At 31.2% G+C, this 19,814-nt stretch overlaps 2 protein-coding genes across 4 annotated transcripts in view; both read left to right on the top strand.

The window, feature by feature from the left end:
- Window positions 1–8,236, top strand: part of LOC126835628 (farnesol dehydrogenase-like) — a 216,733-nt gene extending 208,497 nt beyond the window's left edge. The window contains exon 7 of the transcript XR_007685228.1: window positions 8,227–8,236. The gene's annotated coding sequence lies outside the window, so the exon portion shown is untranslated. The remainder of the gene's footprint in view (window positions 1–8,226) is intronic.
- The window catches only part of LOC126835626 (neuropeptide CCHamide-2 receptor-like), a 108,225-nt gene that overhangs the window by 64,437 nt on the left and 23,974 nt on the right, over window positions 1–19,814 (top strand). Inside the window, exons 1-2 of one of the 3 annotated variants that reach the window (XM_050568331.1) lie at window positions 447–489; window positions 1,827–1,994. The exons of 1 other annotated variant lie outside the window; for it this stretch is intronic. The gene's annotated coding sequence lies outside the window, so the exon portion shown is untranslated. Of the gene's footprint in view, window positions 1–414; window positions 490–1,826; window positions 1,995–19,814 lie in introns of those variants that run through there. One more of the 3 variants, XM_050568330.1, reaches the window with a different exon arrangement.

Raw genomic sequence — 19,814 nt, 5'->3', positions numbered from 1 at the left:
ACAACGAATTTTGCATACTTAAATATTCTTTCTACGCCAAACTTGATACTTTGTTAGGTAATTTGTTTTTTTTTCTGAAATAATCTTGTGTTGTTTTATACGGAACCCGTGTAAATAATCAAAAAATCCATGATACATTATCGATGTTGAAAATAATGCCGTGTAGTATTTTAGGAGTCAAATTGAGTTATAAATCGGTAAACCATAACTACACAAATAACTACTGTGGTAGGTATTTCCATAAAATGCAACAGAAAACTTTGAAATTTGTTTTGTTTTTTTATAAGTCGTGTATCAAATAAAAAGTCATGTACGGTAAACAGATTATTCGCATTTTCTCAAAATATGTTGTTTGTAAATTTAATATTTTTCAATTCAATAACTTAATCCAAAATGAAATGTATTTACTTTCAGATTTTTGATTCGATTGACTAAATTGTTGGCGTCTCTTTATTTCGTTATCCCCATATTACAAGGGTATAGGTTTAGGTAAGTATGCTTTCTTACATAGTAATAATATGTTAGATTTATATATTTAAACTTTAAAATTTCCTTACCTACCTATGATATTTCAAAACTAAATAATATTACATAGAATATTATTTTCATACAACTGTTAGTAGATTAATTATGTATAAATAGTAAAATAAGCAAACCGAATGTAATTGCCTATTTACTTTAACATTAGTTGAACAAATGTATTTTTATTTATTTATTAAAGTCATCTGTAAATAAAAATATAAAACTAACATTACAGTTTTTTTTTTTTATTAAACAGGTTAACTTAAAAATTATTATTAGTTTTCTATAAAAACAAAAGAAACAAGATAAAAAGAAATAGTTAAATCTATTTACGCTGCTGTTGGAATGACGTTTTATCTAATGGCCCATTGCTCTTTTCTTTAAGAATCGAATATAAAAAAATGATCGTAAAATTATTTTGTACAAATATAAAAAAACTAGAATTTTTCAGACTATAACTCTAGAAAATGAAATAATTCTTTCACATCTCTTTTACATGTTTACCTATCATAACATTCAATTCAAGATATACATCATTAAAATAGGAACAATTATTTTTTTTAAAAATGTACCGGCCCGGATTACAAATGTTTTAAGGAACTCTGATCAACCCAGCTTCGATTAAAAGTGTTTTAAGAAACCCGGGTCAGAACAATGCAAACCGGACCAGGCTAAGAAAACAAATATTTTTTTAACCTGCAGAAAACAATTTATAAAACATTGAAAAATTATTAGTTATTAAAAGTTTTCAATTAAATGATAAAATTAATAACAATAAAAATTGAAACTCCAAATTTATTTTACTAAAAAAATTGTTAAGCCCGAATCGGACAATTGCCATTTTTTGACTGGACCGGACCAGACCGTTAACCTAGTTACTGGTTAGACCAAACCGGAATAATTATAAAAACTGTAGCTAGTAAACTGATCGGACCTACTCGGAAAACGGTTCGGTGTGGGTAATCCTGGGACCGGACTGATCTCTAGTAGCTGTCATTTCTGAAATAAATTATCGTTTCAATATATATTTTTTAACGCTTGTCGATAGGAATTAATGTATAAAATTATATTCTGGCTAAAATGTGGAAATCTAAGTGAACAGGTCCTAAAACTTAACTTATCATTTTTTAAAACTCAATGGCGGCTTAGTAGTTTTTTTTCTTAAGTAAATAAGGATGGTCGTTTTACAGTACTCAGACACCTTAACCAATAGGTATACAAGCGATTTATTAAAAAAACATATTTCACAACAGCGGTCGTGATAAACACTTGTATAATAATTTATTAATTGTTTTCTATTACAGTCCGCAGATCACTTTTTAACGAAATTGACATCGTTACTAGAAAAATAATTGGTCACTAGTATCAAATAAAAAAATTGCGAACAAGGAAATAATATATTCCGAGGGTATTTACATTTCAAACGTGGCTGTTCGAGCGATGACACTTTGACACGTATGAGAAGTTCGTAGGTAGTTTATCTTTTTTTATGTAATTTATCTTGCACATTTTTACGCTTTTCAATTTTCCTACAATATATAACCCGATAATTTACAGTCGGACGGCCAGGAAACAACTCGACTCGGCATCTAAGGGGATATAATAATATCCCGTATAGTATGTTTTTATTATGTCTGTGCACTCGGTATGCTGTTGTGTGGGTGTAAACTTTTCGAATATTGACAATTAACCTCACTGCGTGACACTATCGTTGCCTATTTAATAATATCAATATATTGTTATGTTTGTCGCCATATGTTTTATCATTTTGCCATCGTCTAATTCTAAATGTTTCGTCTGAAAATCTTTGAGAAAAAATTTTAGATCCAAGTTATGCCTACATAATAACAAAACTAAATACCTAGAATTTCTATTTAAAATATCTGTTATAAAGAAATCGACAATGACCCCGACCATTTTTTAGTTGTGAAAAAAAACAAATTAAACATTTCAACATCTTTATAATTGTAAAAACTGGTTTGTGTTAGTATATATTTCAAACGATATTTGTTTTTTTATTATTTATGGAAAAGTAAAGAAAACCAAATATTTTGGCAAAATTTTGTACGCATTGCGGTTAACATTATTTACAAACCGTTAGCTATTAACCATTAATTTATAAACCTAATGGTCGTTTAAGTGCTTTGGTCGGATGACTGCTTTAGGGGTTGGACGGGATATAGTGAAAATGTTAAGTTATATTTTATTTTGCTTGATATGTATTTTCTTGTATAACGAATATAAAAAAAAACAATTTCCTACACCTGCAACGTATAATATCAATATCGAAAAAATAGCCAGTCCTTTTTTTATTATGCTTTTGTTTTCATTGATATAATGATATAGTTATTGATATTATATTGAAACTTTTATGATAATAACTCCCGGAAACTCTTTATTTATTTCTCTTTTTCGCGTGAAGTTTTATAATTTACAGTCCAACATTTAGACTTAAGGTAGATATATAGTAGGGCTTAACATATACAGTTTTCTCAAAAGTCTGTAGACAAAAAAGGGGGAAAACACTTTGGCCTTATTAAATTTCAATGCTGCTGATGTGAATGTATCAGAAACAATTTTTCATTTTATTGTAAATGGGTAACAATGGCAATATGTTACTAGGATAAGCAGGCCATCTACCCTAAACGTATACACTATCCATCCTATCTATATAATTATAATTTTAAGCATATTATTGCCTGTACAATGATTTTATTTAATGATTTCAACATTCTCAGTAATAATAATTATTCTTACAGACCTATGACTACGCTTAACTCATTATGCCCAGACCCCACTGTGCGGGGGTATTTTTAACATAATAATATTAAAATAAACAAGTTCTTTAAATCGATGCGGTGCTTTTATTGTATTCCACCCACCTACGATTTTATTATTATGCGACTAGCCACTTAGTTAAGGACAGAACAGTCTGCCCTTAAGAAATTGTATTGTACAAACAATATCTCTAGTGTATACGGTTGAATCGTGTGACTTGAGAGAGTGCGTGTGTTAAACAATATTTGATGTGTCTCTCTCCACATCGTGTAACGCTACATGATGTGCACCTTAACACTATGGGTATAGCGCTCCGCAGATACCTAACCATATATTATTCTGTCGCTAAAAAAGATATTTTTTATTCTAAAGTATGTTTTGATTTAATAACGCAATGAGAAATCCGAAAGCGGGTTCATCAGTTTCCTCCGTTGATATCGCCTCTCTCTAATAATCTCTCCTAATTTTCAGGTTGCAAATTTAATTTTTATTTAATCTAATTAAATTGATTACGTTTAATTGTTTTTAAATGTAGATGAAATGTTAATCTAAAATAGATAAAAAGTCATGACAAATAGAAGCAGCGGTGGGCTAATTCTTAACCTACAAATGTACTTCTTGATTTATTTTGATAGCAAAATAACCGCCTAACCAGACAGTTGGCCTGAAACGCACAACCTACATACTATGATTTAATACATAGTATCACGTGTGTAAGACACGGCCTACATTGGATTCCGCATTTTGTTGATGAATTTCACGTCACGTTTCATAAAGTCTAGCCGGCAAAGATGACGGAAGACCTTCTCCCGTGGGGTTGTTCTGTTGTTGTGAATTATCTTTGTTATCTGGTCTTCGAGTAGACTCTCTGAGCTTGTGCGCTTGTTCGACGACACTTACGTCGGTCTCCAACGGTATAAGCAGAGAAGTCAACGAGTCTAGTTTCTGATAGGCCGAGAATATTCGCTTGTGGTCTGCCGCCAACTTAACCTGTAGCGTCTTGGCTATCTGAGCCGCACTCAAAGCTTCGGTCTCAGCTTTTGCCAATTGCACGCTGGCCGCGAAAACCTTATTTCTGGTCTCGGTTAACGCAGTCACGGCACTGTTCAAACTCTGCTGAGTCTTTTCCGCTTCGGCATTGCTCAGCTGCACTTCCGCTTTAGCTTTGAAAATCTCTTCAGTAATTTCCTTGGTTAAAGCCTAACATAGGTAATTCATTCATTAATAACGCTAATTGAAAATGGTTTAATTTGTAATGAGTTTTTCATCTTACTACTGAAATTTACCGGTTAAACTTTCTTAGTAATACCACACGAATTTAGTGTTAGTATAAAAAAAAATTTTAATTGATATATTAAGGTTAAATAAACAGTTATAAAATTTATATTATAAAAAAAAATACTTATGAATACATCCATGCCTTACAGAACTGTGATCTATTAATGTAGTAAGATTAACCATAATAAGCCATTTTTTAAATATTTTATTTTCATTACGTTGTCAACTTACTAAGTGAGTGTCTTCACTATAAAAATACTTTGAAACTTACCACATTAAAAAAATAACTTGTATTCTGATGGATAACTATTAAAAAGAAAAAAATGTATCTACAACCTATAATATACTAGACGTTATTGTTAAGGCCAATATTCGAGGTCACCATAATTATATTTACAGTTATTTATGGTTCCTCTTAAACAGACTAACGTACAACACAATTATGGGATTGGCCTAATACTATTGAAGTTAAATTCTAGTACCATGTTTCTAGAGCTTTTCAAAATTAACTCGGATTGATTTTCAATTATACAAACACCGTTTCAATTACGGTAAATAAAGGACTGGCCCCTCAATGGGTCATGGATTGCCGTCATTAGTATTTAGTCGCATAAATGTATTTGCATTTACCCTGTCACGGGTATGCCTTCCAATTTTGTCAAACGAAGGTGAACGTATAAAGTTTTGACTCCAGTACGCATGTACGGTTATTTTACGAGATAGTTATTGTATATGCCTCGCATTAATCATCGCCAGAAGATACCGTTTTACCGTCAGAGTAATAACGATTCCTCACTCGAATTGTTTTCCAAAATGTAATAAACTAATATTGCATCAGATTATAATAGAGTGTATATGACGTAACGTAGCGTCCTTTGTTTTCCATTTTCGCTATTTCGATGTAATGATAAAGCTAAAGAAATCTAATACAACGTATAATATGTCAACAACGGCAATGAAATTACATTTTATATTTCCCAACTCCTAGCAAATCGTTTATGGCCTACAACCGTCTAATGGTCCTGTGACAATACTCCAAGACACTCGCATTCTCTCTCTACATTGTTAATTGGACATGGCCAAAATGCCAAACCCGAGCTCACTGACCTTTTTCTTTTGGATTTCTTGGATTTCTTGGTTCGTGTCATACCGCGTAGTACGGTTTACAAGTCCAGAAGCTGATCTGACCGTCAATGTCCGGCGGACAGTGGTCGTCAGGGTCTCGGCCACTACCGTGAAGTCACGTTGACTTACACTTTTCGTCAAACACCAACAGGACACCAATGCAGTGAGCCGGAAGAACAAAAAATAATAACTTTTATCATTATCCGCAGAAAAGCGCATAGTTCACAAAAAATGTAACACTCGAGGTAGCCGTTGTCAACGTCAACACACCGTTGAGTATTTTTTACCTCGGAAACGATACACAGATAATATATATTTTATTTTTCTAGGATAATGGTGTTTACTCGACTGTATACAAGCGGCCGCCGGTGTATAGTAGTAATTGCAGTATTGAGTTTAAGTGTCTAACACGATGTCCAGACATTTCAAAAATCGAACTCTTAAGTTTGACAAGGGGTATTTGAGTATACAATCAGGATATCGTTACTTCAGCGCGATTGGCTCGCAAACGGATAAACGATCACCAGACTGGCAGTATATAAAACAATTTTGTACATTATTTTCAAGTTAAACAAAAATAAAACACAGAATTTCCAACGTTTTAACGACCTATATGAGTCGTTTCTAACTAAAACGACTCAAATACACAGACTGCCGGCTAGGTTTAATAGTCCCAGAAAGAAACGGTTATGTAACATATATAAAACGTGGCATCAAATAACGGCTAAACAGACGGAAAAAAAATTGCTGAAAATATGGTGTGTTATCATAGGGGAAACTCAAATAACAGTACAAATTTGTCGGATACAAATCCCAGCCGAAAAAAATATATAATCTCATCGCAAGGATAATTAACGGAAAAGAGGATTTATTATATAAAAGACCAAAAAAAAAAAACAGTGTTCATATGAATAACGTTGTAGACCCGAGATGGGTTTTATTACAATTTATTGCGGTGGAATCCCTCGCCTATGAGCTCATAAAAACGTTTTTACTTATATTATAAAACTGTATGCTTTTAAGTATTACGGTTTATGTATTTTTCTCGTCATATCACATAAAATGTACTAAAAGCGTCAGGCGTTACAACAAAATGTTTAAACTGCATTGTAAGGCCGTGGAAGTTCAATAACGTGTAACGCTGTAAACGCTTATGATAAAAAAATTGTTGTTTTTTCTTTTGGTGGTATTTAAAACGATAAAAATAATTAATCTGAATATCACAAATCAGATGCAAAGCATAGGTAAACGTGAATTTTTATTAAAAAAACAGTATATTAAACCGTTAGGAAATAATAAGGTAACCTGTAAAAGGAAACCGAAGAAGTTGCGAAAGCCTGTTAGATAGTTTACAATGCTGGATAAAAATAGGTATTTTTATTTTGGTTAACATGATTTACGTTCAAAGTACAATATGTTTATATAGTATCTGTAAAGTTTTTTTTTCATATTGTCAAATTTCACGTTTACTTATGATTAAGTCCATAACTATGATTCTACAAATCTCACCCGTCACCTGTTAAAACACAATTGGTAAACCTGTTAAACAATACCCGAATACAGATAGAAATATTAATAAGGGGAAGACCTCGCCAGCGATGGTTAGATAGAGTGAACTGTTCAGATACCGATGAATCAAAGCGATTGGAGGATGCAATGGACCAGAATGTATCTCCATACATTACCAACTTACCAACTTCTCCAAGTTTGGTTGAAGCGTGCAAAATGCCTTAATGACCTGTATAGCACTAAAAAAAAAAAATTATATTTCAAAAAACCCAGTTTTGGACTTAAGTGTTTTGCGTGAACAGGGAAGATTTATAGTGCAATATTTAGATTGTCACTTAGCTTTAAAGATCTCATTTTGAGTTTTGTTTGTACATTGTAGTGTATGAATTACATTGCAGTAATAAATTACTATTAAATAAAGTAATAGTATATAAGATTAAAAAAAAAAAAAAGAGTCGATCTTCAATAGCAACAATAAATACAGCACAAAATAATATAACATGAATTACTAAAAGGAGAAAAAATTAGGTATTAAAAATTCATTATTTATAACTTTTTTTTATGTTTGGAAACTCGAACATTTGCTCAGACGCCATATTTTTTAATCGAGTGTGTCTCTTAACACTCCGGTTGTTACGGAAGTATGCATTAGCATCGCGATGACTAAAAGTAACAAAATAAGATTTTACTAAAGACAATGTTCCATTTCATCGCCCCCGAGTAAGTAGTTCATTCAATTTAATTAATTATACAATTTAACTCATAATTACATTATTTACACACAGTAAATATGATCATTATACATTTTGCTTCAATATATAATCTGTCATTTTCCACTTAATAAACGTATTAAGGAATTGTCTCAAACTGTGTATTATTTAATTTGTGTATTAAATTTTACTGAAAAATTATCTAGATTAAAATATAGTTGTGAGCTGTTCAGACAATGTAGCTCTTTCGTTAATTTAAACTTAACGGTCAACATATCTTTCGTACGCGAGATCAACTTAAGCTGACACAACAGCATATGTTTTGCAATTTATAGAATACAGGGTGATTTCTTTAAGTTATCCACTCAGAATCTCATTGGGTGTAAAAAGTAATTACATTTTTTTCATATTGTTTTTATACAACGTGTTCTCATATTATTTTCACATTTTTTTTAACTAATGATTTTAACCACCCTATTCCCCTCTCAAATTAATTATTTTGTTTTAAACTTTTTCTTTTACCATCTTCGCACGTACCAGCAGTCACCATATCATTCTCAAACAACTTTTTAAATTAAGAACAATGCACTAAAAATGTCGATAACCAATTTTGGATAATTATTTTTAAAGTATTAAAAGTTTATAGTTTAGTTATTATTCAATAGTACCTAGCGTTATTAAGATTATGTAAATTACACTATCACTTTAGAAACTTTATTTTAATGTAAACACAAAAAGGTGTAAACAATTTACAATAGCGATAAAACTCGATCATACCCTATCCGACACCACATAAAAAAACGAATTTCCACAAAAAAAAGTACATGAATATTTTTCTTGAAAATTGATAAATATATAATATATAAATACGAGATCGCTAAACCTTTTACAAATTACCCCAAATTTGTGCACACTAAATTTTACAATAAATAAAATATGTGATGCGAAAAGGAATTTCTTATTGGCTAAGTTCGTTTCGATAATAACGCCAAAAAATACGTTTTATTTTTGTTAGAATTTTTTGTACCATTAGCTTATAGCGATGTGAACAAAGTTGGATATTTTCATCTTGGTTGACCGGTATGATGTAAAGACCTGTGATCGCTTAGTTAGTTATTGATGGTCGGCCGAGACTTTTCGGTCTTTGATTTCAATAAGTTACACGGAAGTGTCTCGTTACATGTCGACCATGATTCTTATTCTCCCGTATCCTCTCACAACGGAAATCCGAAGAAAAACATCTTGCCATTAAACTTCATACCAGGCGACATTATTTTTTCCAACTCAAGTCAACCGAGGTCTATTTTATCGGATAACGTGACACAGAACACGCGAACCTTCGATTGTGTAAAATTTACCGTAGTACACTTCTTTTATTGTGGTCAAATAAGTTTTTTTATTCACTAGGTATTATTGACGTTTTGAAAAAAAAAAATATATATATATATAAACACACGTCTATTCGTAGTGCAATAATGTACTCTTGCTTTAAAAACGACCTCGGTCGTTTATTTTACATTATATTACAAGTAGCCGACAGAAGTAGTATGCTGCGGACAATAAATAAAGAGAAATAAATAACAAAAAATATAATAGAAAACTAATCAAATGCAAACGCGAGAATAATGTAAACGCCAAATATAAAGAAAGAAAAAATAGAAAAAACATTTACACACAAACTTTTAACAGCTATATTAATATTTATTCACTTTTTGGCGAATAAAGAAACGCGACTTAGTCTTCCTTTGAATAGAGTTTATTTAAGTATTCCCACTATCAAGATGGCCCCGATATTCGAATCCATTTTAACATTGAACAAAAACTGGCATACTATTAACCTAAAGAGATGCTTATCAGATTTAATTTATATCTGGTTAAAGAATAGATTCACTGCTATGAGTTAAAAATAATTATTATTTCTAATAGTGCCTCTTTATTCAAACTAAAAATAAAAATGTATCTGATTGTTTAAATTATATTTTTTTAAAACTGAAAAGAATAATTTTTCTACTTGCATTCATAAAATACTATTATTTATTTTATTAAAGTTCGAAGGATTTAGGTTTACAATGTGTTTTTATTTATTATCCCTTTGTTTTACTTCTACAACAATGTAGATCATTTAATAATAAATAGACTAGAAATCAGAAATTAATCATCAAATGTACTTTACATATGAATTTAAAAGATTACACTCATTACTTATTATATTTTTTATACTTTTTATTTATTTATTATTTCGTGTTTTTTTTTTTGCAATATTTTGGGCTTAGAACCTAAAATTTAGAACTCATATCTAGTATATATTTTTTTAGAAAAAGTATAGTCAAAACTCAAATTTTTATCATGTATATTGAAGACAATATTTTGAAACCTAACAACAAAATAGTAAATGAATAATATTATAAACATAATAGTTGATTTTTATAATATTGATTTTTGCATTGTTATTTTTATTATATGTTTACTACTCACATATTAGTATAGAATCGTTTGAGGATTTTATCACACTTAATCGGTATAATCTTTTGAGATCTATCACCGCCTTACCCCACTATGATTTAACTTTAACATTCGTACTGTGGAAAGCTAATAACACAACAGCTGTCGTCTGTCCATTAGAACGATCACAGCTGTTTTTCACAGTTGATGAAGATTTCAAATCATATCAAAACAATAGCAACAAATTCAGATTAATAATTGTCGATGGTATATTTCCTGTTGGGAACACCAGCTGCACAATTTATGTTTAACGAGTTTTTTTTAATCTGCATATTTTAAATGTACATTTTAAAATATTAAAAATAGAACAAGATCGGCGGTGGACAAACACTGGTAATTGGAAGGCGCATTTCTGTTTTACGTTAACTATTGGATATTTATTGTTAATACAAATTACACCATCATAACACAATTTCTGGTGCCTAGGTTCTCGGTGATATTTCTCAGTACAATACAAAGAGTGTGGATAAATCATGTTTCCTCATTCATTCTTATATTTTGAGATGAATTTTTTAACTCAGAATAAAATCGGATTTCAAGGATTAACTTAAAAAAAAATCACCCCAATAGATAAGAAAAAAGCTTGTAATATAGATAAAAATCCTTTCAAGTTTTTAGATAGCCAAAAACGAGGATGAAAATATCCATGTAATTGGTCATGTCTTCAAAAATAAAAGTACATGTCACTCACTACAGTTGTGCCTGTGAGGAGTGTTACTTGTTAGTGATCAAGACGAACCGATTGAAAACTTTTTGACGTCGACTTCAGTACTTGTCAAAAGCCACGGTAGTCGTTAAAGTCTTAGCAGTAGCTCAGGCCACGGGTCATTTGGCAATGAAATTAAAATGCCAACGTCGCGGGTACATCTCGATTACCGCACATGGTAATATTACCGCAATAATTATTATCATCATCATTGTCATTGTGGTTGTTATCATCGAACAAAGACATTCCTCGCGGTACTCCGTTGCCGGTACAACTTCTCCCGGAATTCCGGTTGAAAGTTCCACCTTAGAACCTCAGAAGGTGGGATGTGGCCCGCGGTGTCATCGGTGCAGTTACGGCGATAAACTTAGGAGCGCGATAAATCCGACCGGCGAGGAGATGGAGGCGGTAGCACTCTGATAAGGCACGTTGATATTTAATACTGTGTTCCCGCGTGTATAACATATTTTGTCAGCGATAAACTTGCATTACAGAGTTAAAACATCTAAAAGGTAATGCGGTCTAGATTAATAGCCACAAAAACCTCAAGTCGGTTGTCTCGTGGGCGGCAACAGTTTGTCTCCCGGGAACAACCGCTCGCTCGGTCGCATGATAATACTGCCATAGTAATTATTATTATTGTGCAGACAACAAATTAGAAGGGCAAGGCGATGCTCGAGCTGACGTTATGACAAACGTACCCCGATAGAACTTGAATTTGCCGTCATTTGTTTACTTAACCGTTTACGGACTACCTACACGAAATCAAAGTGGAGTTCTTCAAACGTTTAATGGCTGTTATTTTTCGATTTCGATGATTTAGAAATAAATCGTTGCACAATGGAACAGTAAAGATTTAGCTATAATACATTATTGTTATTAAACAACCATTATTGGAATAACAAAAGTATCAAAAGACAAATCATATTGATAACAACGACAATTCATTAAGTGCTATAATAATATTATAGTGGAATGACGACTTTTTAAGTTTGGGTGTAATTTTACAGAAAATAAATATGCTTTATTGTACATTGGACTGAGTCTGTACAAAATAATATTTGATTCATTAATCTGATGATCGAAAAACTGATGAAATCGATTTGTGGATTGATGTGTTTATGAACACAATACATTTTTATTATAAAATTTCGATCATACAAGTTTTTTAAAAATTTGTTTTATAATTATCTGTCTACTGATAATTCGTCTATTTCAATGTAGCTGTAATGCTTCTATCCGTTTTTGTGGAAATTTCGATTTTCATATATTTTTTGATCTGTAAAACACCGAATGTATCACGTACCGAAAGTTTTTTCATCTAAACTTGTTTAAACTGGATCACAAATTACAACTAGCCCGAAACATTTTTTTTTCACTGACCGATGCGAATTTTTGCCATCGATAGCAACTGTCATTCGCAAAGTCATGCCAGTGGAATAACAAACAAAATGCTAGGGGCGTCACAAGGTACCTAGATTAAGTTTTGCTTTGATTGCAAGTTCGCCGTCACTGATGACAAACTTTTAGAAATGTTGTACCTATTCCACTGACCGTCCTTATTATTGATCTTGCTAAAGCCTATAGGCATTACCTATTCCCCAATAAAACTTTTAGTGAGTTATACGTTTTCTCTAATCTGTACAACAGAAATAAGAACACAATCATCAATTTAAGTTAATAGTCTTAAGAGGGCGTCACACCACTTTTTTTCGGCGCGTAAAACATGTCTCAGGATATGCAACTTTCTGGGAAACCGAGTAGGTTTAGCGTATACTTGCTAATGAACAAAATTAAAGATTAGAAGTTTATCTACATATTAACATAGGTTTTTTTCGATTATGTTACTAGGAACCGAGTTATAGATCTTTGAAGTTTTCATTTTTCAATAGCGTATATCTTCGTTTTAAAACATTTTATCGAAAAAAACCTCTGTTAATATGTAGATAAACTCTTCATCTTTAATTTTGTTAATAAGCAAGTATGCGCTAAAACCACTCAGTTTCTCAGAAAATTGCATATCCTGAGACATGTTTTAGTCAAATTTTAGTAGTTATTAGTGCCAGTTTGTGGCGATCCTAGCGGCGACTTTAAAACACATGCGGTGTGACGCGGCGGCGGCAGTGGTGGTGGGGGCAGCTCCTAGCGGGTTGCAATTCACGTGAACACGAAGGCGGCGGCCGCCGACCACGACCAAAACCGGTTTTAGGCGGCAGGTAATAATATTACATATTTCCTCTTATCTACAATAGTTTTTTTATTATTTATATTGCATTTATCGATATCCGATATTATTTCTGTTACTTTATAATATTCTAAAATACTGATTTTTAGCCCGGACCGGGTTAGGTGAGCTGTGCTGTGCTATCCGTACGCTGTACCTAACTTTGAACTACTGTAACTTTTAACCCGATATACCGATTTAATCGAGTGGCACATCAATCGATCAGTAATTAGATATAGTTGGTACATAGAGGGGTAAGATTTGGAAGAATCTACTCATTTTCCCCCAAAAATGTTAAAACACAAAAAAAAAAAGACCGGGTAGGTGTTGACTGCGGCACTGCGTTATAACACTCGCTATTGCGCAAGCTCGCGCGCATGTCTCGGAATAGTATTTAAAATAGCTACTGTTTATTCAAATGTATGAAACAACAAACAGAATAGAAAATACAATATCCAACATAGTTTGAATCATTTTGATAGCTTTATTACTTTTGTTATAATAATGTATCATTGTTGGATAAACGTATTGGTACCTCTTTTTGATTATTTTGTTTTTTACACAGACTTGCTGTAATTTAGCTAAAAATAGTGAAATCGACTCAAATCTAGTGTGGTAATTTTATATGTATTATGATAGTAAATAACGATACATTAAAAGATCAAAAATATTTAATTTACAACTATAATAAAAAAGTATAATTTAAGTACATTTATACATATATATTATTTATAAAATATAAAATAGTTTCAATTATAATTGACACACAAAATAATTAAAACTTTTTTTACATTTATAGTAGGTATATAATAATATATATTGATATATAAATATAAAATAAAATACAATTAATTTTACGTTGTACATCATGACTTATTTTTCGCGCATAAAATTATCAGGTGCATAATTTAAAGGGTTATTAATGGTATCCAAAGGATCACGTCTACCTAATTCTATGACCTGAACATTTGAAACTGGCTTTTTATTTACAAAATATTTATAGTATATTATTATACGTATTAAAACAAGGATTATAATTATAAAAAAAATAGTCACAAAAGAAAAATCTAAGGCCTTATCAATTAAATATTTATATATATTATCATATAATTTTGTAGCTAATTTTCCTTCCTCATCTAACTCTAAATTTAATTTGTGTAAAGACTGTTCATTAATTTTTATATTTTTTAGAACTTCTAAGTGAACGGGTTTAGGAATTGTTTTATTTTTTATTTCTGAACAACATTTATCCTCTATCAGCGAAATCATTATAGGTAAGGATTTGTAATTAGAGGTATACGAACTAATGGGGTTTAAACTACTACTGGGTGTAGAGGCCATGCAGTTTTTTTCTAACCACAACTTGCCAGAATTTTCTATAATTATTTTTTTAATAAAACTATATTTTTTGCAAATAATTGTCAGTAGAGTAGGCTGACTACAAACGAAATACCAGTGGTTATTAAAATATGATGTATACCACGTCTCCGATGTAAATTCTGTAACATACATATTACAAGTCGACGGTATTTTATAATAATTATTAAGTAGGTCAATTTCACAATTTGGTTTATTCTGTCTATTGTACTCTATGTGTCTGTTTCGCAAATAAAAAAATTATCTATTATTTTACAAACGCTTTTTATATCATTAATTTCTACATACGTATCTACTTTTATATCGGTAATTAAATATTTGTTATGCTGAACTAGATGGACAAATTGGTTGTTCTTATTGATAGGAATATATAGTGGTAAAATATGGTACATGGTGTAATTTTCGCTATTACATAAGGGTAATTTAATTTCAAATATTAACCTATCGTTGATGATGAAACATTGTACTCCTAATATATTTAAAATATCATGAAAATTCTTTATATTTACAGGAATTTCCAAATCTTTAGGGATATACTGTAAAATGTTGTTAATTTCAATTAATAATTAGTAAGTTATAAAAAAAATATAAACAATAAAATTATGACTAAGTTTTGTATTTATTAATTATAAGGTTCTACAAAGAGTGTTTACTCCCAGAAATTATTAATCCACAATACGGGAAAAGGCTGCAAACAAACGATATAAAAGATCCAAAACTCATAATGGATTGTATAAAAGAAAAAAAAGGGAGGTAATACATAGTTATAAAAATAACATACATGTAAATAACATACATAAAATAACTACATGTTCATTTTGTAGCCTTTTACTTAGTAGTATATGTATTATACTTTTTTTTAGTTTTTTATAGGTACAATATTATATTTTATGTTATAATTACTAATACTAAATATTTCATAACTATATATATTATACTTATTATCATTTAAATCAAATTAAATTATTATTATATGTTTCTATGTTTGAGTATTTATACGAGTAACTATACAACTCAACATAAGTTGACGTTTTACATTACTAACAACTTCCCATGTATCCGGTTTCGCCCGGAATTATACATACAACTGCCACAAAGTACTCACAAATTATATTTAAACTATCCTCGTGAAACACTCCTTTTATCAGTGAATACTAGAATACAATTCGTTCAGTATTTACTGAAAAAATCGTGCACAGACACAGTAAACAAATTTGTTTTATAAAATGTAGAGATTTAAAGTAGATAATAATTAAGTTCTTTTTGAAACTGGTCGACGTGTATTCGCATATAATAAGTAATAACTAATAAGGAAGTACGAGGTATCAATACGTTTATTCTGATTTCTAAGAAAATTATTCATAGGTTATATTGTCATAACAACAAAAGTAATAAAGCTATCAAAGTTATTCAAACTATGATAGCTATTGTATTTTCTATTTTGTTCGATGTTACATACATTTTAATGAACAGTATTAAAAATAATACTCTAGTTTGTAACAAGCGGGCGAGCGCAATAGCGAGTGTTATATTATAGTGCCGCGCCAATGTCCAACGTGATAGAGCATACGTTGCGCGCGCATAATATTAGTTTTTACTAGAACGGCTGTCCGTAAAAGAATGATGTGCTACTCCGCACTGGCTGCAACGCGCAGCGTCGCAGCACTCGTATGGGCGTGGCTATATGCCGCCGCCGCCGCGCCGATATGGAAAATAACGCCATCTCTTGAGCGTTGGTTTCGTTTCACTTTTGCTTTGACGCCCTCTTAATGCATGGTAAGAATCGAAGCGTTAAATCAAGTGATTGAAAAAAAACTTTTTCCAATGGATATACCTGCCCGTCAAAAAAAAAATAGTATTTTCCTTTTAGCGTTAAAATACTGAAACCTTAACTCATTATCGTTAAACGAATATTTTTTTTTTATTTCCATGATATCTTTTGAATTGTCCACTACTGCTTCGAAGAAATAACTTTTCAATTAAAAATGTCCAACACAATTATGTAAAATAATTAAAAGGTCCAATATACAGAAATACATAAGTTTGGAAAATGTCTGGCTACCTAGAACGTTTTCTAATTTAATTAATGTTTTTATTGTAATATTTTAGTGTGAAAATATAGAAGATTCTAATTAGCAGAAGTCACTCAAAATAATGCTCAGAAAAAAGAAAATACTTAATATCAAGTGAATACTTGATACATAAAGTCATAAATTATTCATTCAAAGAGATGGTATTATATGTATCAATATAGATTCTCAGGCTCGCATTAAAACTAAAATTAGTTTATTTAAAACATTTTTCAGGCTCATTTCTGCCTACGCGGCTGACATGTTTACTGACTGACGTATAGAAAATATATTATACATTATGCTGTAAACATCATATTAATAAATGTGAGCCGAGTTTAATAATAAAGCAGACGGTTGCAATCGTCAAAATATTTTAACTCGTTTTCCTTGTATTCGAGTACACGCAACAGCCGTCTGTGGGGATAAATGACGTTAAACAATTATTATAAAAAAAAAAAAAAATGAATACAATCGGGAACCGACATCACTGTTGGAGTATACTGGATTTTAATAAAACCTGTAAACTAATTACAAACTGTAAATGTACTAAGATTGGATTAACACTGACAACGGATTTTCTAACATTAATTACGCCGTAATTGTATTATTCATTAACTGTCGAGGATTTATAGGACGCGAACAATTTTATTGAAAGTAATTTAATAAAACCTATAACGCCAAATGACAATTCAGAGTTAATATTTTATATGGATGCACCGGTTGAAAATTTAAACAACATGAAATTGTAAAAAAATAATAATCAACATGCATTATTATTTAGCTAAAATAATATGGAGGGTGAAATCGTTGGATTGTCCAGGTATTTATATTGTTTTGATGGAGCATTATAATATACATAGTAGGCTACCCCAAAGTTAATAAGTCTGAATAAGACGTTTCTACAATAACTATAGGTGGTTCAGATACGCGTATAGCAAACCAAATAAGAAATATCAGAGAATTTGAAAAAAAATATGTTTTCTTTCGATAAAATAGGTAGATCTGTTCAAGGCAAATTAATTTATTATGAAACAGAAAAAAAACCCTTAAGGGAATTGCATGCGGTTGGTTTTTAAGAAGTTTTGTATAGGCAATATTTAAGAAAAAAAGTGGTTTTAATAAATTTCGACTATATCGATTAATTTACCAATTAATTTGTACAAGCTTCATGGTATTATTTTTTATTTAAATCATTTTGTCTATGAGTAAACCTCATTTTAGTTAATAAAATATACATTTTTTGTTCCATCGCACAGGCTGAACCAGTGATCCGATAAGTAATCTGAAAACGTATTTGAATTCGTCATGAAGTTTACTTGAAATCGGTCAGCGTGCTTGTTTGATATCTTATTTGAGGCATCTAGTTTCAAAACTAGCCCTAAGACATTTTGACAACATGTTTGTTTTTTAAGTGACCACAATGTATTACATGTTATGTAAAACTGTTATAGAATATCAAATAAAGAATATAAATAATTCAAACTGTGTTTGTTTAAAAACCTTGGTTGGTTCTATCTAAAGAAATTGTTTGTTGTTTTGTGGAAATTTTCAAAAATTGTATAGCTGGTTTTGAAACTAGGTGCCTCATTTCTACTATGTATAAAACACGTTTGGACATTATATAAAATTTCAAATTTGGTAATCAAACCGCATGCAATCCCCTCATTCATTGTATAAAAATATAAACTTTGTTGTAATGGTATGCCAAATCAACGATTTTCTCGTATAGACTAGATCAAGTTGTGCTTTATCAAACATTGAGGACTCCTGCCGTGATCAGAATTATTTCATTAATAGCTTTCCAATCAGTTAATACACAGTGTGCATGCGTAATAAACGCTTGAAAAGAAAATGAGATTAGATGAATACAGTTTTAGAGAAACGGATGAACTAAATTATTGGAGCGGTAACGAGAGACGGAATGATCATTATATAATAATTATGCAAAACTCGATCGAACAGCGTTCCTTGACGGCCGTCGTTAATTCACAAAGAAAATGTTTAATCATTAATTACTTCTTTTTTTTTTTTTTTTTTGTCCGCACGTTAACGAAAATCCAAATAATTATAAGGTACACTTAATTAAACGGGACATCAGACAACAACAAGAAGGACGGGACAAGCTTCCATCTAATTGGATCGTGACTAGATTTGACGAAACCGATTTTACTGATTATGGTAACGTCTTTCGAGATGTCCAAAGATAATCTTTGGTTGTGATTTCCAGTTGTGCATCGGTTGATCACAACGGTGCAAATAGATTTTGACGGGACGGTAACGCGCGCACTTTGGTGAACGGTGTTTACTGTTAATGATTAATGTGATAATATTTTCCCATGGTGCAGGTCGGCGTTTCCAAGTGCACTGAGAAGGGTGGGTCTTTTTGCATTTTACACGATTTTGCGTACAACCAGCTACTGTCATACCCGTTTTTCGGGTAAAATTTATGTGCGCGCTTATGACAAGACATACTATTCGCGCGGCTAACCCGTCCAAGGGTCAAGCCTCTCAAGATTTCATCTTCAATCGTGTGGTTAATGCGTCGATTTGTTACAATCTTCCAAAATTCCACACGAGAACCCAAGTTGTTGTTAACAAGAAAAATATGTTGCCATTAAACTGTAAAGGAATTTCATTATTGCTAATACAATATATTGCAACGATTGCTACTGGCTTGAAAGGAACGTACAGTGGCGCTTTATAAAATGTTTGCCTGATCAAACAATTAAACAACTCAAGCGCATTAAAATTGATTTTATCTCCGGTTTAAGTCTCATTTCAAAAAAATATACTCCAGAGATCTATTCAGAATACATTGTCGACTAAATTGCTTTCATAGACTACACCTTTTGACTATTGTGATTCCACTATACATTGTCATTACATTGGTCATTATTTTCAAACATTTCAACAGCTCAAATTTACTCGATACAGTCAAAAAGGTTAGCGGCCTGGTTTGAAAGTAATAATATGTTTTTATCTCAGAATAGTAAATACAATACAAATCAGGA

Source organism: Adelges cooleyi, unplaced genomic scaffold (assembly GCF_023614345.1).
Source record: "Adelges cooleyi isolate 19-005CV unplaced genomic scaffold, UGA_ACOO_1.1 ACOO_flye_CR_arks_rails_tigmint_CR_PRNA_23, whole genome shotgun sequence".
NCBI lineage: Eukaryota > Metazoa > Arthropoda > Insecta > Hemiptera > Adelgidae > Adelges > Adelges cooleyi.
Note: the sequence above shows the minus strand (reverse complement) of the source record. Positions and strands in the feature narration are given on the sequence as shown.